At 43.2% G+C, this 7,940-nt stretch overlaps 1 long non-coding RNA gene across 5 annotated transcripts; it reads left to right on the forward strand.

Annotated features, from left to right (window-relative positions):
* Positions 1-908: 908 nt before the first annotated feature.
* LOC120679896 lies at positions 909-7,398 on the forward strand. 5 transcript variants are annotated; one of them, XR_005677378.1, is made up of 9 exons: positions 910-1,664; positions 2,417-2,527; positions 2,629-2,835; positions 2,946-2,985; positions 3,075-3,138; positions 3,679-3,953; positions 5,749-5,850; positions 5,949-6,585; positions 7,131-7,398. It is a non-coding gene; the product is annotated as an uncharacterized LOC120679896 (long non-coding RNA). The 5 variants fall into 5 exon arrangements; XR_005677379.1 differs by having other exon boundaries at positions 7,149-7,398; XR_005677380.1 differs by lacking the exon at positions 7,131-7,398 and having other exon boundaries at positions 909-1,664; positions 3,682-3,953; positions 5,949-7,109.
* The last annotated feature ends 542 nt before the right edge of the window (positions 7,399-7,940 follow it).

The raw sequence follows: 7,940 nt of genomic DNA on the forward strand, positions 1-7,940 counted from the left end.
TGTGCACCTATTTTGTCAGGTATGTCATCTTCTGGTGAGCGTTTTTATCACGTCCTCAATGGCTGGCATGACAATATATGCTAGTAAAACCTAGACCCACAAGGCATTTGCAACATTTCCAAAAACAAAGCATGCACCTAGGCCAACAAAAGGAAAGGCAGGGAAGTTAAAATTTGGTGTTGTTTAATGGGGCGACCAAAATTGATGTAATCGTCAGACATATAAATGGTTCTCCCAAACTGATTTGTCGGTATGTGACATAGTCAGCATCACACGGACAACTGAGCCATCTGCCAGTCGTCAAGAGGAAGATTTAATCTGCTAGCCACAAATATATATAATAGTTACCTGAAACATCATTAGTTATTTGCCTCACTTATTAGCTTATTAAATACTCAAGCAAACTAATTGCAGGATAATCCTGCTACCAGAACCTCTTTGCTTCGTAAACTAGGGAAATCACTATCTCCTCATAGAATTCCTAAAAATCAAGTTTGTACTTTTGTACTAGCTCAGTGCTCTGATGCTGAAAATCTGTTCCATGTCTTGACTCCTAACGTGAGTTTGTTAATCTTTTCACATCGGAGTGATTAAAACCTACTGGTCATTGCTCTCACGCCCGCAGTCCATGGCAAAAAGGCGGACGCATGATATGGCGTTTTGCCGCATCTCCGGTTGTTTTGCAAAAACCCCCTCCGATTTCATAGGAATCACAACCAAATCCAACACATCCGAAATGCACAGTAACCATGAGCATATATTTTACAAGTAAACCCTTGTACTCAAATTTATCTCTACACGAAGAAGCAAAAAATCAATGATGCTATCATTTTCACGTAAACCACCTCGAGTCGACTTTCTAAACAACCCCTCCCACCACTCAACCAGCCACCTCCCAACCCCAACCCTAACCCTCCTCCTCGTCATCCCCACCGCTCGCCGCCACCTCCCCTCCCTCTCTACCTCTCCCCATCGCCGCCTCCCCTCCCCTTCTCCCTCTCCGCCTACCTCCGCCGCTCCTCCCCGCCGGCCGGTGCCCAGCGCCGCGGCCCCCTTGTTGGGGCGACCTCCCGCCCGACGTGGCCGGTGCCACGGCTCGTGAGGCCGGCCTCAAGCCCCGCGGTCCCCTACCCGGCACGGCTGGCCACCAGCTTCGCGGGCCCTTGGCTGCCACGACCGGCGCATAGGCTTGACTATGGCGCCAATCCGGCAACACTGATGTGGCACGGATGAGGAAGATCTGGATCTGGCGGACCCTCCATGTCCGCAGATCCGATGCCACTGACATCATGGGCAACGCCTGGGACCTCACCACCCTCCCCACGCCCCTGCCGGCGGCGGCCGCGAGATATACATCTACAACAACACGTTCAACCTCGTCCCACTCTCCATAGGCAGCGCAGGCGGCCTCAGGTTGCTCAAGTTCTTCAGCAACAATGTCTAGGTGCTCCCCACGGGCGCCAGCGGCGAACTGGATGTGCTCGAGAGCCTGCAGGTCATGCTGTTGGCCACCAGTGTTTCAGGGGCGCCACTCCGCCAGATACGGACGCTCAAGGAGCTCGAGCTCTCAATGGTGCCGTCCAGCCGTCCTTGTGCTCCATACTGGCTGAGGTTGCAAGGGTCAAGTGCCTTACCAAGCTGACCCTATGCCACTTCTCGATTAGGTACGTGGCACTAACTCAATCCCCAGTGCCTGCGTGGTTCTTATTACTATTTGTGTAAATGCTACAATTCTTTCCCAGTGATTTCAAGCTTAAATGTGGGTGGTTTATTGTATTCTTTGCTGGTTTTTTAGTTATTCTATTCAGTAGCATGACGAGTAGGGAAATGGTGTAAATGCTAATGCTTGGATGGGTTGTTAGGCTGAATTTGCCATGCTAGGTACCTTCTGCTAAGTGCTAACCATGATTGCTTTTGCCAAGTGCTAATTTAGGTAGAGGGAATGATCAGTGATCAATGGTTTGTGACTTTGCTTCTGTCATAGTACTTGCAAGTTTACCATGCTTCAGTTTTTTCAATTGATCTGTCTAATGTTCAATCTATCACTTTAGAAAATTACTGAATTGTAGCTAGCTGCTATTCATGTTTGAAATACACTAGCTTGAAATTAACTAGCATGCATGTGCACTGTTTGTTGTTTCTCTTTGCGCCAGTAGTGGTGGAGCACCCATTCGTTGTGTTGGAGACTCTTGGTAGACTTCAATTTAGATGGTTGCTTACTGATTTACACCATAATTTCCTTTAATGTTGATGTTGAAAATATAATGGGAGCCATGGACAGTGTGGAACCTTTAAATTCCTGAATCACTGGAAGGGCCATCAAATGGCTCCATAAATTTTCATCTATTTGGATATAGGTTAGAGTCACTAGGTTGTATTCTTAACTCGAATTTATTCTGATTATGCTGTATTGTAGGAACCCTGGTAAATAAGGTTTTGCAATCATAATAAGCAGATAGAGCAAGCCTACGAGGACTTGCTGAATTCGTCAAAGCAGACTCTGGCTAGCATGACGGAACTGCAGGAGGTTCGATTAGTTCCATATATTGTTTCATCTATTTGGATATAGGTTAGAGTCACTAGGTTGTATTCTTAACTCAAATTTATTCTGACTATGCTGTATTGTAGGGCCCGCCAAAATAAGGTTTTGCAATCATAATAAGCAGATAGAGCAAGCCAACCAGGACTTGCTGAATTCGTCAAAGCAGACTCTAGCTAGCATGATGGAACTGCAGGAGGTTCGATTAGTTCCATATATTATTATTATTTCCTTTCAATGCTATGGTGCTGAATTCGTCAAAGCAGACTCTGGCTAGCATGACGGAACTGCAGGAGGTTCGATTAGTTCCATATATTATTATTATTATTTCCTTTCAATGCTATGGTATTTGCTCAAAATGATTAAAGGATTACTTATGGTATTTAACACTTGAAACTACCTATAGGCTTTGCTGGAGAGTAGCCAGGATGTAAAGGACGCTGATGGTATTGCTACTCTCCATCCAGTTCTTGTTGTTCTGATAGAACTGTGGTATGCCATCTATATTTGTTTATGATTCTCGAATTGATTCCAGAAATTCCTTCTGCCTCCAATGGAGAGAATGATGAGCGTTCAGAAGTACAGAGATTGCAGACAAGGTAAATTTGTGTTAAAAATTAACTAGCTAACCATCAATGCTTGAAAAGGACTTCAATGTGCTAGGCAATTATTTACAGTTGCTTGCACCTTTTTGAGTAACCTCCCTTTTTTTACAATACCATTACCATTAAAACTCTCCATTTCGAATGCATAACAGGTCTGGTAGTTAGTTTCTTTTATAGTTTTATGTGTAATTAAAATCTGCTCTAGCCTCCTACTACAGCTTCTATTTAGATTTTTTGAAACAAAACTCTAATATTGACAGAGTGTGGAAAAAAAGTAGTGGCCAACGTACTACCACCCATGCAATACTACTACAGCCTATTTTGATTGGACGCTAGATTGAGCTGCCGTCCTAGGTCATAGTTATTCTTGCTGAGGCTCTTGTATGAGTCTCTCAGTTACCGCCCTATGTCTCAGTTATTCTTGCTTGTTGACTGAGGCTTTGTGTTCCAATAAAAATCCTCCTTTCATGATTAGAGCCTTGCCTCAGTCTTGGAAATGTGTTTGTTGATTTAGACTTGTTTTCCTTCTGCCAGCAGGGAGGGTCGTGAACAGAAGCAGCAAGATTTAAATCTTTTCAGAAAGTTCCGAATGTTCTTGAATAGCCCGACACTAGAGTGGTGGAGGCACTAATGTGGATGAGGCATCTTTCTTGCAATCTATGCGCTCATTGAGGGCGACCTTAGGTTTTGCTGCTGTGCGAGCAAACGAGAGAAGATCAGAAGAAGATGTGGTATAAGTTTTGCAGTTGTGTGGCCCTCCTCCGCCTCTCCCCAGCCATCATGCCACCCCTTCCTACAGCAGGCGTGAGGTAAGAAATTGCTTACACCACCATGCATCTCCAGCCTCATTTTTTCTTCTTTTGTCTCACTTGGTAAATTGTACATATTTGTAATGTGTAAAATGCCAAGTGCTGTTACTTCCTTTTGTTCAGGAATGCAAAACAAGCATGATTTATGCAATACACGATTATATGTGATCACCCATAATGCTTAGAAATTAGTTACTGAATTTGATTGTATAATGCTTTGGCTGAATTTTAAGCGCAGGCAAATTTAGTTTACAAACATATATATTGGATACAAGCACATCTATAGTAGTATAATGTCTAGCAATGCAGTTGGCAAGTACAATTCTTATCATTTATTCTTTTTCCCTTTCTCGAAGCCAGCGAGATAAAGCAGAAGGGTCTTTGGCAATCAAATACTACTCTCAGGAAATGTAGCCTTGGTTTACCGTCTGGGCTGGCAATAGCAGTTCTGTTTCTTTTTCGTTCTAATTTATTTTCAGGAAGAAGCAATTTGTCATGTTATATTTTTTTCATACGAGTATAACTTCAATACCTTTCGTGGTAGAACAATGAGCTTTAGTATATTGTATTCATTGATTGTGATCCTATTCAATATGAAAATTAATTTTCCATATTTATTCAATTACATGATAGGGCGCGGCGGACGCTGGAATGAGCTACTGGCCAGTGGACCCCATGCTCCCATTGCCCCACTGTCAGCTGCTATGACTCAGATAGCATATATCATGCGCTGGATTTGTGGAAGGGCGACCGCTATTCCTAAGTGCGCCAGCCCATATCCTTTTCTCATCTCACTGGAGGGTAGGCCTACAATGAATATGACCCCACAGACAGGGAGGATGGTGGTACAAGATGTGTAACTGATGAAAAAAAGAAGCGGAAGGACGGTTGGAGAGGGTCCTGGACCTCTCTGCCCCGTAGCAAGTCGATCGTCATCTCCTTAGATTCGCCTGCAGCCCCCTCACCGTGGTGGTCCATCCCATCCGAACAGACAGCACGGCGCGCGGCGCCGCTCCACTGCCGGTGGCGCGTGCAATCCCTCCTCTCTCTGCTGTGCAGCGACGCGACACTTCCGTACAGGCCTGCGCTCCCTCCCTCACCGTCATGATGCCGAGGCTGTCTCATCGGAGCAGTAGGCGGAGGTCGTGCCATCCTGTCGACGACTACCAATCCTCGCCCAGTCCTGTGATGGTTGTCGAGATAAGTACCTTCTCTCCCTCCACTGCCCCTCCCCTCCCTCCCTTGCCTCGTCCATCTCGACTCAACACCAAACCCTAGTAGCGCTTTGATTTGCTCTCTTCTTCCCTCTGGTCCCTCCGCCTTCCAAGATCAAAACGTGGAGATTTGTGAGCTCCGTATCTTTCTTGTGTTTTTTCCTCTCTCCCTTTGGTGTTTTTGCTTCCAATTTCGCCTTAGGGTGTGTTTAGTTTATTTTGGATTTTGGATTTTGGACGGGAATCTTTCAACATTTGAAGTATTAAATGTAGACTAATCACAAAACTAATTATAGATCTCGTCTGTAAACTACAAGACGAATCTAATGAGTCTAATCAATCCATCATTAGCACATGTTTACTATAGATTTACTGTAGCAATTTAGTGTCTAATCACACCCTAATTAGGCTCATTAGATTCGTCTCGCGATTCGCAGTCCATTTGTGTAATGCGATTTATTTTCTAACTATATTTAGTACACCATGCAGACGATTTACAAAAAATTTGAATTTTGGGATTTTGGATCTAAACACGGCCTTTAGCCTAATCGGCAAATTTTCTCTTTTTTGCCTTGGCCTAGTCCGCAGCTTTTCGATGCGGCTGACTGTAGGCATCGCGATGGCCTCAAGTGACCTGGGAGGGTAAAGGTTAAATAGCAGCATCCGGATTGAGGCCTTTCAAAGTGGGTTCATCTCATCTCCTTTGATCCTGTTTTTTTCCTGTCCAGATGCTGCAGCCCTTTATTGATCGTGATCAGGGTGTATTTCCGTTTGTTTGCAGGCTCAGCTAGCAGTGCAGAAAAAAGATGAACCCTTACTGAATGCGATTCTTTTTTCCCCCTTAAATGAGTTTGCAGTTTCTACCTTCTTTTTTCATTTCTTTTACCCTTCAAGATGCTCTATTTCTTACCTTAGTCAGGTTGATATGTTTCAGTCATTTTTAGTTGTTGCCTGCAAGGTAGTTGTCTAATTCATAAATGTATGATTAGGCTATGTTACTTATATTGGCTCATGTTTTAAAAGGCCACATGTTGAAATTCTCCAAACTAAACCTATAGGATTATCCCTGCAAAGGTAGGTAACATGAAACCCTATTCAAGCATTTATGATTGGGCTACGTTACTTCCATTTACTTCTATTAATTACGCTCACGTCAGATTGTAAAAGGAAAGCATAACTGGTTTTTTGGCAGGCTCAAAACCATACTACTAGCAAATAGAGCTTTTTGTTCTACATGGATTTAAAATGGAGGGAACGACTAGGAGAGGGAACTCAAATCATCAAAAGTTTCTTATAGAATCAGAGTAACAAAAGTAGAAAATTGATCTCATGTTGTCATGAGCTATGCTAAGACTTCTATGCTTTGCAGAATGAATATAACACTTACCGTTGAGACTGTCGATGTGCATACTATAGAGGTAAATATTGTTAATTGCTGTATTTTTTTCTTCCTCGTGCTTGGAAGCTGCAAGTTCCGATTGGGTGGTACATGTTTGACTGTTTTAGCTGTGGGTTGTGATTGCCCCTTTCACTAAATCTTGAATGATTGTGCCTCACGTATTTAATTTGTTCTGCATGTACATTAGTTAGGTTAGCCTGACAAAGAAGGTTTGTTTATTTTTGGTGCTCCTTCCCTCTCTAAATTCCTGCTGCATATATAGTAGTTGGCTACCTAGGCAAGGGGTTTTGCTCAGAAGCTGAATGTCAAGATAGGGTTCTCATAATTTTTTAGATATGCTCTTTGCTGTTTTCTGTATGCCTCATCCAAATGTGAGTACATATGTGTGAGGTAGCCATAGGTGTCCTAGAGGATTCTTCTGATCACTATAATTTTGGTGTCAACATAGGATCTTTTGTAATGTATGTCTGTGCCTTAGTCATCCTGTTTGATCACATTTCAGACAATAGCAGGAAATTGTTTGTCAATTTATTCTTGTCTTAAGACTGAATGTGTTGACACCAGATTTTGACACGTGTCAAGGAGGAGTGTTGCGAAGGAGAAAAGATTCTGCATGGTACGATCGGTGGACTTGGAGGGGTGATCGTGTATCACTGTTGAAAATCTTGTTGACCGAGGAAGGAGAGATTGACCAGATATTTTGGGTTCGGTTTGGCAAGAGTTATCTTATTTTAGAATAGTTTTTGTTTCTTAAGATAGGATCGTGCTTTGCCGTAATCGGTTAGCGTGGGGTATAAATATGAGCCCCGCCGGCTATTGTAAAGATTGATACACATCCAACCAACAAAACTTTACTACTTGCAATTTACTTTCTCGTTGGCGACTTCGCCATCCTTTTTCTTTTCCGTGAGTTCTTTCAAGCTGATCAAGGATGCCTCACATTCGAGCGACTTGGTTTGCTGGTAAGTCTTTGTTTTATTGAGTGAATCTGAGCTTTAGCTTTCGGGCGCATCGCTGTGGCTTTGTTCAGATCTATTCAAAATTTACCGAATTTATCTAAGATTTGATCTCCGGCGTATCGCTATTTTCTCGTTTAGATCTATTCACAAACTACCCAGCTTAGTGATCTATTAAATCGGTTTGTAAGCTCCTTGTTTATCACGATAAACCTTATAAAGCTGATTAGATCGGTTGCAAGTTTAGCTTTGTCCAGATCCACACATTCGTGGGTTTGTACATTGTTACCTGGCACGTGTCGGCTCAAGATCTAGCCATCTAGTTGCTTACCGGTATCGGTAGTTCTTTGCCGATTCCCTATAGATCGCCTTTATTACACGCTTTTCATACCCGATCTGCTGTCGTTTTCTGTATCGG

The sequence above is a fragment of the Panicum virgatum genome, chromosome 6N, assembly GCF_016808335.1.
Source record: "Panicum virgatum strain AP13 chromosome 6N, P.virgatum_v5, whole genome shotgun sequence".
NCBI lineage: Eukaryota > Viridiplantae > Streptophyta > Magnoliopsida > Poales > Poaceae > Panicum > Panicum virgatum.